The 23,871-nt window shown below is 39.1% G+C and overlaps 1 long non-coding RNA gene across 2 annotated transcripts in view; it reads left to right on the forward strand.

Moving 5' to 3' along the window:
• The window catches only part of LOC141796411 (uncharacterized), an 86,914-nt gene that overhangs the window by 32,900 nt on the left and 30,143 nt on the right, over nt 1-23,871 (forward strand). For both annotated transcript variants that reach the window (XR_012598890.1, XR_012598891.1), the window contains exon 3: nt 9,673-9,748. This is a non-coding gene — a long non-coding RNA (uncharacterized LOC141796411). The remainder of the gene's footprint in view (nt 1-9,672; nt 9,749-23,871) is intronic.

A 23,871-nucleotide genomic window follows, 5' to 3' on the forward strand; every position in this document is an offset into this window, starting at 1 on the left:
CATTTACTTTACCTGTCTTGGAGTTTTATTATTATACACCAAGCGAGTCAAATGTCTTCTTGTTACAAGCATTAAGATAGCATTGTAGTCACTGCAGAAACAGTGTGGTCCCTTCAACATCCTCAACTGCCCATGTTTACAATACGATCAGTTAAAGAAAAAAACAATGTCTTTTTCTGTGAATCAGGATTTGGCTCGAGTCAGCTTTGTTGCCAGTCAGAAGACAGTCTGTTCATTCTGTGGGCAGCAGCAGTCATGGTGGCAGGACATCCACAACCCACACTGCTGTACCACTGTGGTGGGATGCTACATCTCCACAGTCTTTTCTCTGCCTTGATCTGTGTCCATCTGTGTATGTGATGGCTCGCCTGCAGAGCCGGTCTCTGTCATTTGTTCCAGCATGTCCCCGTGAAGTCTGTGTTACACTCAGAGAACAAGGACCACAAAACCCCCCTGGGGGGGATTTGGGTCCTAAACACTGTTTGAGTACATTTCTGGAGGTTGGGGGTTATAGGGAAGGATGGCAGAGACTGAACCAGACACAGGAGCATGCATACAGCTGAATGGCATGGGAGAAGGAGGAGACATGGGGGATGTGGTAGACGCACTTTAGCAGAAACATGTTTTTAGTATGAGGCTGAACTACTCCCAACAAGAAGTAATTGGAAAAATATGAAGGGGAAATGGTGGATTTAACAATAAAGGCCTTTTGTTCTTCACTCACAGCCTTCAATCACTTACGCACACATTTGCCTTCTTATAGAAAGTAGATATGAACATTGAAGTGACTGGGAGTCTTACTCTTTGTATGAGCTATTTGATCAAATGAAACTATGGGGATTTTCAGCCTAGTGTATGAGCCACACTGACTCAGTTTCTGTTGAACATTTGAGATCCCAGGACCAAAGGAGTTCAATCTAATAAGCCAAATGCAGTAAAAGACAAAATCAAAACCTCACTTAGATTCCGTGTAATGTTTTAACAAGGTTTCTTTTTTTCTTGTCAAACAACTTATAAACATAATCTTGAGGTCCTTTTCTTGCAGCTGGGATGACTTTGGATCTACGGGATGTTTGACTGAGAGTTCTTGTAAATGTCACTTGCAATGCGAGTCTATAAACATGACATGTCATGACCTCTGCTCCTTCGTTTTGGAATCGCCACTTTCACTAACAGAACACCGCACAACTGCTTTGATCTGGTCTCTTTCTTCCCTTTTGTGCATCAAACAAATGAGCCAAACTCCTCCTGTCTTCGTGACACATTTTGTTATTTTATGTCTGCTATTTAACTGACAGTGGTGACTGGTTTACACAACAGGGGACATTAACTGTGCAACGAAGAGACACTTAAGAGGTTGTAAAGCTGTCTCATTGTGAGTTTTTGCCCGAATGGCTTAAGTAGTCGGGGATCATCTAACTATGATTTCCACATCAATTTATTACATGTAAACAAAGGCTCAGGCCAGCAGAGAGTGAGTATTGTACATCAAAAAAGAAGTGTGTACATGTGGAGTGGAGTACATCGTTATTTCTGCATTTGTGTGAGCTGCTGATTATTTTGTAGGTTCAGGAAACTAAAGCCATGTTTCCACCAAGCAGTCTGGTCCGGTTTGTATTGCTACGGCACACATTTTGTGGCGTTTCCATTTACTTATCCTGGGACAGATCCCCAAATAACTGAAATGAGCCATCCCACTTTTTGGGACTCTTCCGTATGGGTGCCAGACTGAACCAATCCTCTCTCGGAAGGTGGAGCTACAACACTGTAGAACATTGATTAGTCAAAAGAATCATCACTTACCATGCGACAGCGGCCGCATTTCTCCTGGCAGCACACAGCCTCCTCTGAAACAAAGCTTGATTGCACTTTGTGTCAAAGAGCTACATGCCAATCACAGAGGACAAAATGTTTGATGTTTTCCATAGTTGCTCTTTGTTTACTGCGTCACGTTTTTCTTCTTCGCTGGATTTATTAGCGGGGTACACTGTGCCCGCTGCTATGGTGTCACACTACATGCTGCCGTCGGCATCCAGCTTGTTTGCCGCCTACCACGAGGGGGCACAGTTGGCTGTGGAAATGCAAACGAGACCAAGCTTAACCAAGACAAGCCGTTCCAAACCGTATTGCCCTGAACCGGACTGCTTGGTGGAAACGGGGCTTATGTAGACCCAGTGAAGCATTTGTTGGTTTTTGTATTGCGGACCCAATAATATATATGATCTAGGGACAGTACAACAACCTTTAAACAAAGCACTGAATGCATTACAATGATAATATATTCATTTGTGTATTCAAATCATCCATGAAAGTTCATATTTGTGGTTACTTCTCCAATATAATCCAAACCTAGTCCAATATTGACTCATTTCTTAAGCTCTGGTTTTGGTCTATAGTTGCTATCTATAGTTGCCATTTGACCCAGGGACCTTTAGTTCCTGGAATTATTTCCTTCAGGAACTAAATTGTTCCTTGTTGTCTGTGTTTCCAAGAAGACCCAAAAGCTTGTGGAGATTATGCAAATCAAGACAGTGAAGTATGCTGGAAAAAATCTATTTCAATACACCACCAGATCAGTAGAGGGCGGTAAGATAACAATGAAGGCCATTCAGCAAAGAAAACACCATAAAATGGGAAGAGGATGGCATCGTTATGTACAGTACCACAGTTAGCCTGTTAGCATGAAGGGCATCCAGCCTGTGCTGAATGGTGCTTTATTGCAATGCAGGTGGTATAAGTGAGAGCTACACATCTGCAAAGAAACTGCACATTGCTGAACACAATGTAAGTCTTTACAAAGGATCAAATGAAGTTGTACGTGCTCTGTCTTACTCAAGTACAACTTGTGTTCCTGATTTTGAAATCTCAAGTTTTTAGGATCCCATACTACGATTCAACCCGACAAAAATAACCTCCAGGCTTTTCACAGTGTATTTTCATACTCATCCACACAAGCACCCCCTTCCCTTTCATTTCCCCCTTACACACGTGAACACACATGATTTGCCTGTGTCTCCAGATGCAGCTCAGACTGCAGGTGACAGGGTTAAACCTGCAGCTCCTGCCTCGGCTCCTCCCCACTCCTCTCCGCCCTGCGTGCCTGCAGGCTGAGAGGGCGGCTCAGGGCCAACTTATGCCATGCCAGAGATTCACACCAGCAATTTGAGCTGTCAGTGTGCTCATGAATCACCTGGCTAAGGCATCATTACTCTACAAGATTTATTGGAAAGGCATAAGTTAAATTTTCATACTAAAACAGCGAGTGGAAGAGGCCCTAAGGTGTTGAGGTGGGAGGCAGAGGAAATGTGGGAAAAAGAAAGGAGTTAAGAAAACAGGCTGTTGATGAGTTTTAGAGCTAAAGAGCTGGTTTGAGGGCATGATACGGTTTGGTTGGTACGTCTGTCAGGATCCTTTGATCCTGGCTGAGTCACTTTACAGCTTCTAAACAATCATATTTTAACATAATGCTGAGATATTCTCAGGAACTAATGTCCCTGTGACTCATGGCAAATGTTTGCTTGGTGACTGATTACTCTCACCATCAGTCATAATAATGACAATGATTCAAGCGTTTACTTGATGTTCTCAGACAATTTTCCTGCGAATGATTCTGTGGCTGGAAAGGAGGGATCTTCTGGCTTTGCCCCAAGTGTGTATATACAAAGAGTCTATTCCCCTGAGCATCTAAGTATGACTTACAGGTACAAATCATGATTAGGACTTGACTCATCAACTATAAATATTCAACTATTAGTTAGACCAGCAAAGTCAGTGTTGGAAAGCCATAACTTCTATTTTCAGATGTGATAACAAATGTTCCAGCTGTTTGGGCAGGACCAGACTTGGGTATAGGAATTGTTTTTGTTTCTGTTTATTGTCTAAGTAGTATTGCACATTTATGCATCAGCAGGCTTTAGTGTATAAATAAAAATGATACAACAGATACTATTTGTATCTGTTTTTAAACTTGCACTTTATACTGCTTTTACCTTGAAAAGCCTCTTTGAGTTTTTGAAAAGTGCTCTATACATAGAATGTATTATTGTTATTATTGTTATTATTATTATTATTATTATTATTATTACAATGTGGAGAGCTTATTCACCCCTCAAAACAAATACAAATCTGATCATAATTTTAAGACCTGTTGCAAGAATTTACATTTTGCACAGTTAGATCTTAAGAAGGTTCTATGCAGAGTGAGCAATTTATGCAAACAACAACTAAGCTGAAATAAGGTGTTCATCAGCTGATCAAAAAATAAAGACCATAGTTTACCCCACCAACACACAAAAACGCACACACACACACACACACACACACACACACACACACACACACACACACAGAGGCCCCCCAAGAACTAGAAAACTAAAAGTTAAAAAAACAAAAACCTCAGTGATGAGCTCCTCTGTTCTTTTAAGAAATTCAAAATGACTGTCTTACTACATCCCACCTCAGCAGTGATGGCGCATTGCGAGGGGCCTTGTTTATCCAGCTCATCAATCAGACCACGTTCAAAGGGAGAAAGATTTTTTTTGCCTTTGCCATCAAGAGGTCATGGTGGTGTGAATACCTGAGAGAAAATGACAGTTAATTTTCATTTCTGCACTGATTTTGGCTTTTTAAGACTGTGGCCCTTAACTTTCGATCTGTTGCTGAACAGCCTATTTCACTTTGATGTTTTCTAGAAATTGCTTTCTCAAATTGTTTTTTGTCTCATCTTCATTTCTTCATTTTGTATTATGACTCTAGTTAGAACCTTCCCTAAGAACCCATAGTGCAAAATGATAATTTGTGCAATTTTTCAACTGGTCTTAAAATTTTGATCAGGTGTATACCTGATGCTGGCTTTCACAAGCTTATACACTCTTTGCTCTCCTAACTTCCTAAAAAAATGCTTTTAGAAATTGGAAATTATTAGAAATCACTAATCCTGAGTGAATACTCGATTTTTACTCACTGTTAACAGAAAAACTGAGACTCACTAAAAACAGATGAACTCCCACTGCACCCCTAAGGATGTACTGAACAAATAAATGACAGCATTTATTTTTGTAGACATATCCTGATGAGGCTAATTCTATTTTTTAAGCTGAGCAAACAGTAATGTCTCACCTTGCCTGTGGACAAAACATTTGCATGGCAGAAACTTAAGTTTGAACTTGGAGTTGTACAACACAAACAACTTACTAAACTGGTAATTCCTATGAGTGGACTTGGCCCCTGTAGACTCACAGTATATATATCATCAACATAGGATAGCAGATGGGCTGTGAGATGACATAAGCAACATTCTGTTAGGTGATATTATGCCTTTTTGATGCACAACAGTAATTAAGTGGTTAGTTGTGCAAAATTGTGGTTATCTTGTTATTGTTTATTGACGGATTTGGACCTAACATGTTTTTATTTTCTTATACCGGTTTATCTGTTTTGTGTATCTATTATCATATATTATTCATTCATTTTTTATTTGTTTTGTTTTCACCTTTCTCACTTTTTTTATATCTTTCTTGTATGTGTTTCCTTTGGGATTACTCACAATGATTAAGTTTAAGCGTTGGATTACTTAATTGCTGCCCTTCTGTTGTTTTTGTTGTTGTTGTTTTCTTCCTTACTTCTGAAATACTTTTCTTGTTTAAACACTTAAAAACTTAAACCAATATTTTTTGAATGTGCTATACAAGTAAAGTTATTAATATTGATATGAAAATTATCTTAAACAGAAAAAAAAATGTATCTGGGCATACCAATAATGTGTCAGTAAATTATCCATCCAGGTATTTTCTTCATCATACAGGTTGGTTTCTGTTGAATCCCTCAATGTGAGGTATTGTGAAAGTTTAAGCCAAAGCGAACACTTTGCTTTGTCTTCTTAAGGGTCAAGATCTCCGTTCAAACCATCACTATGAAGTGTTTTTTCTAACCTCTTTGTATTTCGCAACCAGTCCAGGACTGAAGCCAGTGACTTTGGTTCCAATTGTTCCTCTCTAACCTCCAGGCTACATCCACTGTGTGGCTCTGGTTTGTTTCTTTGTTACTGCCAGCTGGCTGCAGGAAACTTTTTGAATAAACGTGACGCACATTACATTATAATCTCTTTTTCCCAACCAAACAAACAGTAGGATGATTCAAAGGATCTTTCAGGATATTGCGCACAAGAAAGAACTACAACAAAGTATGTGTCTTCAATGACAAAAAAAGAAGTGAAGCAAACAGCACCACATGCAGCAAAACATAAATTTAAACCCTGGATATAGTCTGGGAGGCTCTCCATCTCTCTCATGTGTGTCTTTATTAAAGTGCTGTGTTAATGAGTTTCATTCATTTCTCCTCCTTAGATGCCAGAGCGCCTGAGAAATGTTGTTGCAAATACCTGTCATCTGTCTGACAGCAGCACCTCTCATGGTCCCGCCTCCCTCTAACACCTTTAATTAGCTCCCCTCATATTTTCTAAACGTAACCTGTGACATTCTTATTGATTGCCACCAACAACCTCTCAGTCGAATCAGCCGGGGGCTTATTCGTCTCCATGACATAATCTTGGATCATCTCCAGCTTGCAGACTCTGCTTTGATGATGTTTGATATCACAGTGTGCAGCTATGAATTACGTGTGTTTCATCACCCAGTCTGCTTTTATTATTGAGGATCTGACAAGGAAGCGTGCTTTGGATGTTGCAGGGATTAAACATGTGACTATGTGTTTATGGATTGGCGGGATTTGAAATGTGTGAAAGTGTACAGACAGATTTGCGCATACACTGTATGTTTTCTCTTGAAGTATAGTGAGAAAAATGTGACTTTTTAGAACTTGAATATTGAAAAAAAAAAGCAATTCTACTTATCAAATAGTTGAATTAACTGTTTATTGACAAAAAAAAAGCTAATTTAGTGAAAGCTGTGAGTGAAAAGAGGAAGTTTTTAGGGAGCTAGTAACACCAGCAACCGTTCACACACAAATACACACATAGTGACAGTGTGTCCATAGCCGTCGGTGAATGTACTTAACAGTGTGACAGTTAATAGAGATGGAGAGAGACAGATCTGTGTGCTCTCCCTGTCTGGCATCATTGGTCTCTCATTATCGAGCACGAGTCTGTGGGGCTTTGACCCCCGTAGCTTTTTCAAATTGAATTAGACACATGTCAGGCCCCTAAAGACTACAGAACCCCATCATGTAGATTTGCAAAGGCCTCCTGACCCTGGCAGACCCTGGGCTATACTCAGGGAGGAGATGTTGCATGGTGTAGAGGAGAAGATTTAAAGACACAGGAGCTCAGGATGAATATGAAAGTTGTTAGAAACAAGGCTTCTCATTGCTTCTTCTTATTTCACTAGCCTGTTTTTATAATCTTTACTGGACTTAAACCCTGTTTTCTACTTCTGTGTTGACCCGTTGCCTCAGAGACCAACCTACTTATGGTCATGATCACAACATGCTTCTGTGTCCATTTGTCTGCATCACACCACGTCACTCCACTGAAACACACTAAGGCAGTGGCAGTGGCGTCTGGATATACCTGTCAGATCCCTTGACCCGCTACACTTCTGCTTGCTTCCACTTGGTGATTTTGAGTGTATTATGTTGCATCAAAGTTGATTTTTGTTGCATACAGCCACTTTTACGAACAAGAATAGAGAGGAGAGGTTGGAGATGAAACATACAAATGTAGTATAGTGAGTCCAGAAATGCTGCAAATAGAGGAAATACAATCCCACCCTGTAGACCAATCATAGGGCTTGTAGTTTGCGTGGTTTCAAAGCATAGCTATACTTATGTAGGCCGCTTAGTTTGTAGGTACAGAGGCTACGCAAAATGACGATGTAGGCTTCAAAAATTTAACACAGAAGTATGAACCAACCAGGCATAAAAAGACATTAAGTTCCTTAAATAGAAGTTCTTGGAAGTAAATGGTTCCTGGTAAAAAAAAAAGATTAAAAAAATAAATAAATAATAATAATAATAATATGCTTTTTATCTATGACTCATGGTAAAAAAGCCAAATTGTAGAGCAAAACAATGTTTTCAATTACCCATTCATCCATGTGAATAGGGCCTCACTGTCTTTGCTTTTTCCTTGATTCGTCACTTATTTGGAGCGTTTCAGTGTTCATAGGTTTTTCAAGTCTAATGACTAAACCCAGGAAGGAAAATCTCAAAACAGCATGACTTTGTCTTAATAAGCTCGACACCGTTTTGGCATTTCCACATGGTACATGTCAAACATCAGAAAGACAGAGAGACCGAGGGAAAGGGAGACAGGTGAGGCGTGTCACAGACAGAGTAAGAGTGACATTTCAAAGCTGGCCTGCAGTGATCTGCCCGCTCATTCATCAGTGTCAACGGCATGACACCCTCATCAAAGAGAGAAACAGAGGGGCAGTTATTACGTCAGCACTCTGATACATGACTATTCACTACAAAAATAAAATTTCTTGTTCAAAACTCATCATTGGTATTTATGGACATTACAGATTGGTGTCGTCTCCTTGAATCTTGAAGATAACCTTTGATTAGGACTGTGTGGGAGTGGCTTATAACGTTTTGAAAGACATCTGTTTAGCTCCATAAGCATTAACAGCAAATGATGAAACATTAACACACGATTAAAAGGTGGAAATAAAAGCCAAAATTCATGAACAAATATTAAAAAAAATACTTAAAGTTGGGTTACAAAGTGCTTTTCAGTTCATTTCATAATAGCTTTTTGCATACACATGCAACCAGTTCCAGCTCCTCCAATCAATAGGACATCCAGATGTCGAGAACACAGATTATCAAAGGACTGATAATCATGTTTTCAATACCTGATACTTTGAACATGGGACTTAACAAACATGGGACTTCCAATTATTTTTTTATGACTGGACGGTGAAAAACTCACACACTTACCCCGTCCCTTGTTACCACAGGTAGTTTAAGAAATAATCTTCATCATGTTCAATCATATCAATATCTGATATTATGTTGACACAATTACAAGGTCTGGGAAGGGATCTAGGTTTCTAAAAGCCTATTTTAGCCATTTTAGGGCCTGTTTCCACTAATCACTTGTTTTTCCCACTGGTATCACCTGTTACCCTACTATTAATAAAACATAATTGGCAATGTTACGTTAAGGTTAAGGTTTTTTGCAGCATTTCTGCTTAACTTTGTAGATAACATTCAGTCTGTTTGGCTCTCTTAAGTTTTGCCTTTATTCACACACATTTCACAAAATAAATGTAAAAAACAACAAAAGGAATTGTGTCCTGGAATTAGTTGCAGCAACCTGGAAATTCGGGGTGTATAAGGTTAACCTCACGAGGGGAGAAGATCAATTTCCTTCTTTAGTTGTCAAAGATAATTTTGGAAATGTTGCCCTTTCTTAATTTTGGTTTTGTTTGGTTGTTTGGTGAGGTGAGACGATACTGGACACAGGCCGTTAATCTTAATCTTAGACCTCTTTGATCTAAGTAAGATTGTGATATTAAATGTATGTCTATGTGTCTATGTAGCTCCTGTCTTCATAGTTGAAAACATTCCTCAAAATTAATTGCTTCTTAACTTGACTACACATTACATGTGAAAGCAGTAAACAAAAAATGATTTGCTGGAGATTTGAAGAAGACTAATTATCCTGAGGTGATCATGTGGCTAACAGCCTGCTCATCTGTTTCTGGACAGATGTGACAGCAGACTGGACACTGATGACACTGACTCCTTCACCTTCCATCAGGCTCCATGTGATGAACAGTTACAGGTGGGTAGGAAATTAAATAATTACATTCTCATTTGCAGCGCATTGTCGGTAGTGCAGATAGAAAATCCAGTGTGCCTGCAGGGTTGAGCGTTGACCCTGTCAGAGGAGAGACTGAAAGGTGTGAGACAGATGACTGGAGGTGGGTGCAGTTTCTCCAGAAGTGTGAGAAAGATTTTATTGTTTTAAGACTCTCTTCACTATCTCCCTGCTGAATCTGTCAGTTTGTCTGTCGAGACTCAAAGCTGCACAAGCGCCCGTTGAAGTATTAGTTGTTAATTTAGATTTGTTTGATGTGAAACCCAGGTTGAAAAAACAATTTAAGGTCCACAGAACAGGAGTTTGTCTTTTGTTGTTTGAGTGGCTTCTTTAATTTAATTACTTTCAATCAGTCCAGATATTTTCAGCAAGAATGGTGAATAGATTTGTATACTATGGTGATGTGCAATTAACTGCACAAAGCTGGAATAATAAGGTACTTACAAAGCAAACTTGAATTCCACTCACCAAAAGATTAAATGCTATATAAGATTCTTAGGTAGCACAAAAGCCTAAACTAAAGGAAGCAATAACTACAGGAAACCAAATAGAGATACAAAAGTGCAAGGGATGCACGGTTCAGCTGTATAAGGGGGAAAGTAATACAGGTGGCAGTTTTCCTTACCAGGGATTTTACAGAAGCTGATAACTAGAGCCCAAAGAGAGAGTGAAAAGCTGGAATGCACCAAAGTACTAATCGCTTCAACACTTATTGATTCCTTTGACAGTTGCTGCAAAATGTCCTGCAACTCCTGAAGATATCTCATCCAACACAATCAATATATCATGTAAAAACATATGACATCAAAGGGTAGCAGATGATATGGTACAGTATCTCAGGACACAGTTTGAAAAACAGGATACGTTATGACACAATACGATATGACCAAGCGGCAACCTCCGGTCTGAGAATATGAGACAATGCAGAAGTGCTAAAACCTGCTGTTTCTCGAGTGTTCGCTTGAGACTGGCTCCGGAAGTAGCGGAAGTCACATACACACCAAGCCAAAAAAAGCCATTTTCAAAGCAGAAATTAATCTATTTACAGCCTGGTTCAAATAACGTCTCCTGTCTGAGTTGCTAATTTTACTACCGGCACCCACTGTACGGGGGGTGAATTTCTTTTCAACTCGGCCGTTCAGAGGATATTAAGATCGCGAGCTCCCCCATTAAGAGGCACAGCTGAGGGTCACGTGACTGACATGCACCCTATGGCAGTAGGCGATGCCCTTGCCATCACCAATATGGCCGCTATAGCCGATGTGCTTCATTTTCCATTTCAGTTACAGACGGGTGACGTCGGCAAGACTACGTCCATGTTTTATACAGTCCATGGATATGACGCATTGCAACATGATACAAAATGATTCAACACAAAATCTAATGATGCAAAAAGGTCGATCAGATCCATCACAATAAGATACATATAATCACAGACTGTATTAGAAATGGACCCAGTCTTGGTGACATCATCCATTTGTTTATAATGTAAAATTTTGGAGCCTATCATTGGATGTCACCATAATGGAAGCAAAGACTCAACCTAACTTTCTGTCAGCCTAGCTGGAGAAAAAGATGTGGAGTTACAACAGGCTTTAAACATCCTCTGCAACAGCAACCATTAAACACATTTATTTTTTGCTAGGCTTTTTTGAATGGGTGTGTATGTGGCTTCTGGTTCTTTGGAGTTGGCTTCGAATAGAGACTGGAGAAAATGCCGTTTATTTGCACTTCCATGTCATCTTCTTTTCTATAAAATGAAAAATCAATCAGTCAATAATTAGTGTGATTTTTTAAACTGATACAGTTGGGAAGATGGACAATTATTTAAGATTACTAAATCAAAACAATAATGATCAATACTAAAGAATATGATACCAAATAATATAAAACGATACTAAGATATTGAACAGTGCAATGTGATGTAATACAGTTGCGATAAGATACACTAGAATGATACATAAAAATACAATACAAGATTAGATAGACTGCAATATGAATTGACATTTCATACGGTACGGTACGGTACGGTACGGTACGGTTTGGTACGGTATGGTATGTTACAATGTGATGATATGAGATGATATGATATTATATGATATGAAATTATATATGATATGATATGATACAACTGTATTACAAGCATTACAAAACACAACTAAATATAAAACTATGTCACTATGTAACGAACCCTGATACATTACAATAATATATGCCACAAATCAAACCAACTCAATGCAATGTATTCTTAATTTTACCTGAGGCAATGTGTCTTAAATGCTGCTCTCATGCGACCATCAGTCGTATTAATTAACACAGAGAGCATTAAATTTCAGTTTTCAAAGTGGATCAGTGTAGTTCAAATTTTATCCTTTTCTCAAATCTGTTTGAGTCCCTAAACCGGAGAAGTAAGGGGGACAATAAGCTTCCCCTTATTATTAATGGCGCAATTATTATCGTTGTTATGTATATTTTTTATTATTCAGTCTTTTTTGAGAATAATAGTCAAATTGCCAAATACAAATGAATCCTCCCATGTTTTTTCTGGTTGATGATTATCATTATTATGATTGACTCAAGCAATTAAAGAAGCTTTGATGTTCTTATGCAAAGTTCACAGTCGTGTTCTTTATGCTTGTGAAATGAATTGGCAGATAAAAGAGAAAGCAGGCATGCAGGTTACTGACTGTCCCTTTTAACTGCGCTCTTTCAGTTTGAAGCCGCTCCAGTTTTGACATGTTGCAGTGTTTAGTGCTCTTCATTTCTCTCTCTCCCTCTCTGGCTCTCTGTTTGTACTGAAGAATGTGACTCCTGCTGCTGAATCCAGAGCTGCTTAATTGCTCTGAGTGAATAAGTCATAGATGGCAGCAGCAGAGCCTCGGGGCGTAGATCGTTTTCATCCTTCCTCTGCCTCGCCGCCCTGCTCAGGTTTTGGCTTCTCACCAGCGCAGCTCATTTTCAGTGGGAATCTTCTGGCTTAGCTTTCCACTGTACTCTGTCAACAGCTGTTACACTAACCTGCTGTCTCTGTAATTAAAAGAGATGAAGAGGAATCATAACGGTGTAAAGGCTGCACCCAGGAACACACTCAGTCAAGAGTGAATACATTGTGCTTGTGATTACAAGCTCACACACACTCCCTGTTCTAACACAAGACAGAAGTCACAATTGATTTCAGCACTATCATATGTTCTTGTTCTCTTTGCATTTAGTTTGATAGCAGCTTATTAAGCTTGCTCTAACATTTCTCACAGAACAGGTGACGCTTCAGTTTTCTTACAGAATCCTGGCTTTCATCATTTACAGCCCCAAGAAGCTTTTTGTGTTACTCTATCTTGTTACTTCCCAAGTAACGTCTGTGAAATTACAAAACTCTGTTTATCCTGACTTTATGTCAAACAGACAAGGACTACGTGAGATTTAACATCCTCTTTGGGCGTGGTTACACTCATGTTAGCACAGCAGCATCCTGGGAAAAATAATACCTGGTACCATAAACACACAAAGCTGAGGATCCTTCAGACCTGTGTTTTCTAACCTCACAAAGTTCCTAACCAAACCAAAACCTTCCACTGAGCAGGTTTCCAAAATAAATTCACTTTAGTTCCTTTTTTAAGCAGCTAAGCACTTTCAAAGTAACATAACTGTTGCTTTCTGATTATTAAGGGAAAAATATAGAAACATAACTTATTAAAGCTTAAAACTTACTTGTTCATTTTCTCTTCAGTATCTATCTTGAAATAACCTTTCTAAGACAGGCTGCTGGCGAACATTTTAGTCTGCGATCAATTGCTCCTTTTTGTGTAAATGTCATCCTAATTAATCTCCCAGTTTTTATGGGTTTATTAGGCCCTAAGGTATGGCTACAGAAGTCAAATATCTATTCAGAAATTTTAGCAACTTCTTTTTTAATTGTAGTTAAAATTATTGGTTTCTCCCTTCTACAGCAACGCTTTATACAGTTTATGAACTTAAAAAAATGGTGAGGTATTTAAGCACTCATGTAAAGAAATAACTGAATAATACAGCTTTTTGATAAACAGTGAAGAAAAAAAACGCTTAGGCTTCAATGCACAAAATATTATCCTCATTTTCAGTTTATTCTTCTAAAGGAAACAAACAGGATAAATTCTGTTGTGCTGGTGTTTAGTAACGTTGTCCTTTTTTAAAACTTCAGCCATGTGAGATTCTATAAGTTTGTGAGCTCATCAGTTTTAATAATTATCAGTTTTTAATCATTTATAGGCAAACCATTATAAATATGTAGAAAAACAATATTCACCACTCTCTCTTGAAAATTCAGACAGTGTTGAAAAACTGTTATAAATGACAAGTCACTTATAAGTTGATGTTTCTGATGTCTCTGTCAGATAGCTGGAGGTTCCCAAGCCCATTCCACTAATGACCAAAACCAAAGCAAATTTTATGGTCTTCAAAAAAAAGATTTTATGACCCTGATGCATTTGTTACTGATGTCAACAGAAACCCCAAACACCAGAGGCAGAGGCAGACACAAAGAATTGTGACTTATAGCGTTAGAAACCCCCTTTCATGAGTTTCAGGTATACATATATCCTGATCAGTAAATCCATTATGTGTTGACATTGTGAGCATCTTCCCAAACTGAAATGGTAACCCTTCAGTCAGTAAATCTCCTGTATGTCTGTTCTGGTGACTCACACAGACCTGCAGTTTTCTTCCTGGTTCGCCTCGGGGCCGCGCTGCCAATCACTCAGAGAGATAAGGAGGCTCGGGCTGATGGGATTCTCACAGAGATCTAACTTATTGTAAATATCTCCTGACTGCACTGAGCATCCACACAGTCAACCTGTCAATCAGTCCTTGTGCAGCAAGAGAGCCAGTCACGCGATGGCCTACAGGTGGGCTAGACTCAGGAGGGGGCCGAGGATTTATTGAGTTTCTGGCTCATTTACAAGAGTTCACTGCTGTTTCAAAATGTTAATTCAGCCCTGGAGATGAGTGATTTTCATTTATAACGTTTAACTGCTTTAATTTGTAACATTTTAGTTGTACAAAATTGGATGTAATTTAGCAAATTTGGGGTTTGCATGCTGCACTTTTGCATCAAATGTGTTACACACATAGAGTTGAGTTAAGTTTTTGCAAATTTTGGCTCTTTTTCTGCATGTAAGTAATAGCATATGATGACACACGCACAACAAAGAGCTAATGCCGAGAGAACAAACCCCCACATCCATACCCTGGCTGTTAGTCATACAGGTATTCAGCAGGTCATTTAGTCGTAATTTAAGCAATGTTTGGAGTGGTTTGCTCTTTGTTAACCCTACACTCTCCTGCCCCGGGGCTTTTTTCCTCTGCGATGCCTATCATGTTGTTTACGGTAAACAAAAGCTGAAAGGGATTGTATCTAGCTGCGGTGCATTCGCTTGACAATGCTGATTAGATGTGACATTAAAAAAAAGAGGACAAAAGAACAGTTTCATGAGAGCATCTGCAAGGAAAGAAGATAAAACGTGTCATTTTCTCCCTTATTCGTACTCACCCATCTCTCCATCTGCCTGATTAAAACAAAATGGGTGAACTTGATTCTTTCCTACCCACCCTCACAACCAGTTTTGGACTTATAACTGTGGCAAATGCAAACCTAAAACAGTGACGGTTGGAAATCTGCGTATAGGAGACTATTGTTTTCCTTCACAGTGTAGTCTTTCTTGTGCTTTGCTTTTTTGAAATGTTCATATTATGTATTTAAATTTCAAAGCAATCCTATAACCAGATGAGTATTCGCTCATGAGAGGCCGTGCATGAAGACAAAGGAAGCTGCTGATTCCAATTGTGCTCTGTCCTTTCTCGTTTAGTTTGGTCTGCTCGTGGACAGACACAGTCGGGGGGTTGTGTTGTACAAAGTTAGCATAACTTAAAAGACTGATTTTTTCTTTCTTTTCAGCATGCATGTGACCACATTACTCCAGCACTGAGAGGATGTGCACAAAATTATCATCATATTCACTTACAGTGCTGCAGCTGCTGACCACGCAGACTAAGAAAGTGTCTTTGAAGGTGTAGCTTTATTGTGATACCGCGGTGCATAAATCTTTCTCCTGTGGCCTGCTGACAGAGCAGGTTCTGCAGGTGAAGCCCTCAGGGTGGAGAGGAAAGTGGAGGAAAAACACACAATAAAATTCAAAGAAAAAAAATTAATAAATAAATGAAACATGTTGGATCTTTTTCCTACTTTTAACAATCCAAAAATGCTGAATCTGATTTTTAAAAATAAAAATAGCTGAAAAAATATTCAGTTTACTGCAGTGATATTAAAAATAGAATTTATAATCTTTTTTTTAACATCCACCTGAAGCCAAACAGACTTAACAATTAGCACAGAGCTGTAAGTAAGTGTTGTTATGTTCACAAGGCCCGTGTTTGTGCCTCTGAGCACTAAGAGAAAGTATGAGGTAAGGAGAGCCATTAAGTTCCCTCTTGTGGTGTATGAGCTGTGAAAGCACCAGGTCCCTTAGGCAGGAGTCTGAGGGCTGTTGGAGTTTGTATTTTAGGAAAAAGAAAAAAAAAAGACAAAATTTGACGTAATTATTCAAATTTCGAAGTTTGCTTGTAAGGTTGTTGTTGTTGTTGTTGGAATGCAGAAATGAATGCAGCCTGAACAGCCCCTTGTAATAAAAGAGAGTTATATACCACTCCCATTACACACACACACACACACACACACACACACACACACACACACACACACACACACACACGTGAGTCAAAATATCAGTGAATGACCGGGTCGAGGGTAATTAAAGGAGATGCTGATCTTTGTGACCTCACCACACCCGACACTTAGCTTGGCATGTTGTCTGCATATAGCAGCCCTGCCCAACCATGTATGCATGACAATAGACAGGTCACAAAGCCAACAGACGGGGTCACTGTGTGCTGGTGTGTGTCTGTGTGGGTGTGTGTATGTGTGTGTGTGTGGGTGTGAGAGCAGTATAAAGACAGACAGAAGGCAGGTACTTTCCAAATCCTTTAACCTGCATCTTTAACCTGCTGGATTCCAAACCAGCTTTTGTTGCTGAAGTCTTTTATGTTCCCATCACTATTGTTCAATGTGTCATACAGAGAGAGTCACATTCAATCAGTTCATAGTTCAGCGGATATTTTTAACATTTTATCCCCACACCACAGTGACACTTGGAAATTCTTAAATCAAACTTTTTCTTCTCTTATTTTCACCTTACAATAAATCAGCTTTAAAATATTGACTCCAGATTATCTTAAAATTGCAGAGATGTTTGGAGTGCACTGATGATGCATATGGCAGGAGGAGGAAATTCCTTGCAAAGCTGAAGAGGTTTGGTGATTAGTTGCAGTAACTGACAGCAGAGGGCTCTCTTTCTCTCCAGTTTAGTCACTGAAGGGCTCAAGTGCAGACATCAGGATACAGAAGCAGACACTGAAGTAATGGACTATCTAAAGATTACAAAATATATATAAATAAAGCTATTTGTAAGACATTTGCACCTTTATTTTTATTTAAAAAAAAACAACAAGAGACAGAGAAAGGGGCAGAAATAAATGAATAATCTTTAGCATATATGTGTGAAAGCATAGATAAATGTAAATTTTGTGTGAGGCAGGGTAAAACTCTTCCTCTGCATTTCTTAAATCCCTCAACATATATTTTTTTATACATCCCTACTTGCTCTTCAAGTCAATAGTACAACAGCAGCTGTATTTTCTGTAAATGAATCTAAGTTGTGAGTGTCAGATGTGCAGCAGATCAGTAACCAGCGTGCAGAAATACAGCCTTCATAGATGCTCCGAGTGTTTTCCAGAAGAACCCGCAGGCAGCCAAGTGTTAATTGATGAAACTTTATAATGAATGGGGCAGATCTGTGCCCTGGGCTCTGTTTTACTAACGATTATCACAGACACAGACAGAAGCTCACTGAGATTAACAGCGCTGGATATCAAAGCGAGCCGTCTGAAGCCTGTGACATATAGGCCAGGTCATCTTTGACGCATGCCTTCAGTGTCTTAATGTTCACATGATGTGAGGCAGCTGTGTGAGTATTATGGTGACCTTCAGGGCTGCAACACTCAGTAAAGATCACGAGTAAGGTTCTGCTTTATTCAGAGGAAAGATTTTTTAATGTATGGAACATTCAGTTAAATTTATCTCAATTACAGACTCAAGGCTCAGACATAAAAGACAAGATACAAAACAAAGGATTTATGAGGGCACAATAGACAGAGAAAGACAGAAACATGACTATTGGACCCTAACTGAACTGGGATTGGGATGCCTTTATCCATTGTTATAAATGATAAATTCATTTATTGAAATCTGAAGCATCAAACACATTCATATTCATAATACATAATAAATGATAGCGCTTTCCTCTTCTCGGGCTGAGGACTCATCTTGTATTTTAACCAATTTTTCTGTAGCTATAGCTTTTCTCTTTCCCTATCTGAAGTAATTTTGTGATGGCGTCATTATAAGTTACATGAAGATATTAATTCACTCCATTCACATTTTGGACAATTTAAAGAGATGTTAATAAATTAAAAACATCCTGAAAGGTAATGAAAATTTCCAGATACTCCTTGACAAATCTTGGACTTTTAAAACTTAAACTAAGACATAAACAAGAGAATATCCAAAGTACTTCCAGACAACTTTAAAAAATACAAACGTGACAAACTGTAAATGTTCACAGAGACTTCAAGGCTTAAACAAAAACTGGTCAAATTTCAGACAATCTCCAGAAGATCACATGCTTTCGTGACATATTTTATTCTTCATGCACTCCAGTCAAATTTCAGTCAAATTTCTGTGCCCAGAGAATTCTGGGCAGTGACTTTTAATAAATATCAGACATTTTCCAGATAATTCAAGATATAGACTTCTGACAAATTTCAGACAATTTTCAGAAAAATAAAGTCATGGTTTTGGGAATTTTGGGGAATATTCCTGAGATTTTTACATAAATTAACTCTGTAATATTTTGTACAGTATCCAGAGACTTTGTGACATGAACTCCTCTCATTTCCTTGAAAATTTCAGGAGATTTTAAGACAGTAATGTCTAGTGTATTCTAAACTCTTGTGGCTCGTTTTTCAATCGTTGTTCAGAACATAAAGATGTATCTGGGTCTGGGATTTCTGGAATTTTTTGACAATAAGGAAAAAGACTTGCTTGTGTACCTTTTTATAAAGCCCTCATGCATTATGATTATAGCCCATGGCTAACTCAATATAAGTGGCAACTATGGATGACAGATTTTACAGCAGTGTGATTGTTGAATCTAATGAATGTGTTCCAGAAGATGTGTCCCACATTTTTGCTGCTAAGGTTTGTAGTTAATATAGTTAATATCCGGCATCATAGACGATGGAAAAATTAAATACTGATAGATCTCTTGTCATTTCATTAAAGTTGCCATGTAAAACTCCTTTTACTTTATTTAAATAAAAAAAAATGTTCTTTATATTACATCATATAAATAACAGTCTTCTAAGCAGCTAGTTCCAAATCAGTCATTCCTGTAGTGAGATTATTAAATGTGTTTTGATTTTATTAAACTGCTTAAAAATAGATAAACCCCTTTACTCAGCTTAACTCACCAACAACAGCTAGATATCCATGCTACAGAGAAGCTGCACGACAGTGAGCTAATCGGTGCGCTGTTTGTTGTTCCTCAGAGCAGCGCAGGCAGAGATTCCTGCATGCAGCCAGCCAGCAGGAGCTCCATGTCCCTCAGGCTCTCTGCCGCAGCGTTTTGGCAGGTTACACACTTTGCCTGTTTGTAATTCCCAGTGACAGTGCTGGCGCTCCAGGCCAGACCTGTAACCCTGAACGCAGCCTTCGCCAACAGGCCCCAGAGTGCACAAAACCCGAGGGCAACAGCTCACGTTCTGTCTCCTGCTCCAGCCTCTCCCTCCTCCTTTCCCTCTCTCCTCTACTCTGTCTTGATACATCGCTCCTCTCCGCTGCTGTAAAATGACCCGTGGCTCAACCTTTCCCTGTCCAACGGCTAGATCACTTCCCACTGCTTTTGTTTATCCACAACACATTGTCACATAGTTCATTATTATGCCCCAAACCCCACAGAGAAAGCTGTTAAGTTTGTGTTTTAAGATTAGCTAAATTTAAGACACACTTTACTCTTTGTCTCTCATGTCCTTATTGGATATTAGTGGTTTGTTGAATTTCACAATTTCTTTTAAAAAGTCAGAAAAAACTAACTTTTCTTTGAACTTCTCTGACTCTTCTTCGAAGTCTTCCACAACACTTTTTGCAGCACACAGTGGTATTATGTTTTGGCTCTGATACAATTAATGCCTTTTGTGATGAGACGTGGGGAATCTGTGTCCTCTAGGCAGCTTACTTGTCAGAGGACATGAATTTCTCCCTCTCTCTCACTTCCTCTGTACCTCCCTCCATTCCTGTGCTCCGCGGTTGACCCCCTGCAGACCTCAGGGCGAGTATTTGACTCCACATAGCATGAGAACACGGCAGCTTTTCCACCCTGATTAAAGCCGCTGCCAGAGTGAGTCAGAGCCAGACTCACAGTGTGTGCCTACACCCTGCCACTCTGCCCTGAAAACTCCTCGACGTTCTTTCAAGAAACGTCTAAAAGGGGTTAAGATATACTATCAAGCAGGGCCACCCAGTCAGGTTCACTTAGCAGGCAGATGAGGAGGGTATTTAGTGTATTTATGGCGTTTCATGAGGAAGTTGGCTACACCTGAGGCAGCAGAGAGGAATTCTTAATGTCACAAATGAATATGCAAATACCACCGAGTGTCATAACACATGCCTTAGTCATGCTTTGATCCAAGAGCAGCCAGGATGCCAGGAAGCTATCGCTGCACCAGTTGATGCCTGAAGAACACATGCCTGACAATGAACAACTGAGAGATGAGAGGTTTTAGCCAGAGACATAAGAACTCAGGGTTTGCAAATGTGATTTTGGGCGGAGTTTTGGTTCAACAGGGCAAACTTTACTGACCTTGATCTGCACAGGCAGAGCCGAACAATGAAAGAGCAACAGAGCAATAGAAACACAAACTTTTTGTTCATTAACTGGTGAAAATTCTTAACAGTGTACGGAAAATTATGAGACAAACTCATGGGATGTCAAGACATGAACTCCTGACAGTTTTCGAAATATTTTCAGGTATTTCCAGTCAGAAATATTACTGCAATATTTGATCAATTTTAGGATATTTAAAGACATAAGCACCTGACAATTCTCAGACAATTTGGAGATATGTCTAGACATGAACTCTTGAAAAATCATGAAATATCCAGACATTTCTAGATATGTAGTCCTGACATATCTTACAGGTTTCTCAACAGTGTTCTGAAAATTTCCAGCTCTAGAAGAGAATCAGACATGAACAGGACAAATTCTTAATATTCCCTGGTATCTCTTTTTTATTTTCATTTTTTTTCTATATTCTTTTTATTTTATATTTTTATTTTTTGTTTTAATTTATTCTTATTTTATTTTTTCATTATTTTTTTTGATTTTATTTTCTATTTTATTTATTTATTTGTTTATTCATTCATTGAGATTATTTTGTTGTTTAATGATGCACTCTTGACAAATTCATATATATATATATATATATATATATATATATATATATATATATATATATATATATATATATATATATATAATCCTGACAATTCCTGGACAACTTGTAGAAACTTCCATAAGTCACATTTGACATATTTCAGAATATTGTCAGACTTTCCATGAACTCCTGACATTTTTTTGATCAATTTCTAAATATCTAGGTCCTGAATTATTTGATTGGTTTTGCATGCATTTATCACTTAGTCGAAAATTTAAAGCATTAGGCTTTCATAAGTTTAAATACGGTGTTTTGGTTTGGTGAAAAGGGCTGTCTGAGTAGCACAGGCGAGATTTGGAGGTGTCCATAACAGTGACCGTTTCTGGGTTGATATTGCCCCACCAGATATTTAATGAAAATGTCTTCAATACAAACATGGCAGAAAATGGTTTAAAAAAAATTTAAACTCGAAACTTGTGCAGTAAATGACTATCACTTACTATATTTACACAATAACTTGCCAACAAGAACGATCACAGGAAACAGTCTGCTTAAAGTCTAGATGAAGAATTCATTTGTACACACTCAAACGCACACAGCCCACCTGGAGTATGTGTGGATTTTTCTCAGGACTGTAACGCGTTTAAGAAATCGACTAAAGCAAAAGAGACAGAAACCCGGTGTAGCATATTCTCCCCCTCCAGTAGAAAATGCCAAGACTTTCTCCGTGTGTCATGAGCCTCTGGCAAAACAGATTCATCATCATCACCATCAGTGTTCCCCCTCTGGACCTCTCTGTCCCACTTCCCCTCAGCTCGAAAACAGACCTTCCTGCCCCATTTCCTTCCTGGTGACTATTCTTCAACCTGAGATGTAAAACCGCATCATCAATCGACTGGAGAAGCACCAGATTTCATAACACTGGCGTGTTTGAGCAATGCATTATGGGGCCACACCTGCACCAGCTCTGTGTTTGAGGTTGCTGACAGTGATGAAACAAAACGTGACTAACTCAACCAGCTATTGATCTGTTTGAACTCTTAATTACTGCTTAATCATGAAAATTAAAAGAACAGCTTTCGATCAAAAATCAGTTGTAATGAGTCATCTGAGATTTCTCTTGGGATGCTGCCATTCTCATCAAAGCGCCAAGAAGCCAAAGATCTGAAAGAGAGATTAAGGTTACAGTTATTAAAAATAATATTTGCAGACCTGTCATGGGACATACACGCTCACACTGACTCCTGCATGAGAGCAAGATGCACGACACACCCATTCACACCCTCTGTAATCCGCTTTGCTGCATAAAGGTCACACTGCTTCCCACTTTGGCACAGAAGGTCTGCATAAAATAAGAATCCTGAGGTGCAGCCTTGTTTACTGTGTTTCCTTTGAAACTGGGCTGGGCTTTGTCGGTTCACTTTAAAACAAACTGACTCACAATGATTTTGTTGATGCACTCTGTGGATTTGCTTCACCGTCTAATCGCCTGCATGTTTGCATGCAAGGTGCTATAAGTGAAGTTGAGCTGAGCAGGTTTGAATCACTCATTGCAGAGCTCTGTTGCACATTCTTGTTTCATTATATCACATGCAGCATGCAAAGTTTGTCATCTCTCTCTATGGAACACTTGCACACTCAAGTCTCAAAGATTACACTTGGAAAACCTCCTGGTGCCTTTATTTTTGCACAGCAGTCTCAGGTTGCACAAATGGTTTCAGTTTGAACTGCTGTGGGACGATCCTGTCGTTAACCAAACGGAATGATCTGCAAACCGAAGCACCGGGCAGATCATTCTGTGAGCATGCTGATGCTGTCGCACTCTAATGTTCTGCTCTGTTTTATTGCCGCTAATAAAAGGGATAGTTTGATTAACAGGTTTATTTTAACTCGGGTTTATGAGATACTTGTCATAGTAAAAGTATTACCCACAGGGAATCCCAGTCAGAAAAACCAGCGGCTGTCAATTAAGGCAGATGAGGTCAAATCAACCTCATCATTTGGGCAGAGAAACTTGAATGTGCCCCACATGAACTGGATAGTGAAAATCCCAGTGGGATTTAACACCAGGACATACCAACTGCTTCTGCTCCATTCCATTGCATGTTGACTACATACGTCAACTCACATTTGCTGCATGTTCAGTTCGGCACCAACAGAACACTGGACAGCTGAAGTCACAAGACTGAGGAGTTTCTGCACTTCTCACTTATAGACATAGACTGTAAAAAAAAGTGGACGTCATCTTGCTCAGCTTGATGTGAGGTCGGCATAAAAACTGCCCCCCCCCCCCCCCCCCCCCCCCCAAGTGACTGGCTGGAGTATAGGTCAAAAAATCCGGCCTGCCAGTCATTCCAGATGGGCTGCGGTCAAACTTAAAAAAATTAATACACCTTGTAGAAATGTTTCTCATGTCCGATTGTTGTGGTCATTTAAAGATATCATTAGGCTATCTTGTATTCAAGATTTATTTTTTCCGAAAATTTTTGTTTTCATTAGTCATATGT

The sequence above is a fragment of the Halichoeres trimaculatus genome, unplaced genomic scaffold, assembly GCF_033239565.1.
Source record: "Halichoeres trimaculatus isolate MK-OKI-2021-1 unplaced genomic scaffold, fHalTri1.1 fHalTri1_scaffold_1, whole genome shotgun sequence".
Classification (NCBI taxonomy): domain Eukaryota; kingdom Metazoa; phylum Chordata; class Actinopteri; order Labriformes; family Labridae; genus Halichoeres; species Halichoeres trimaculatus.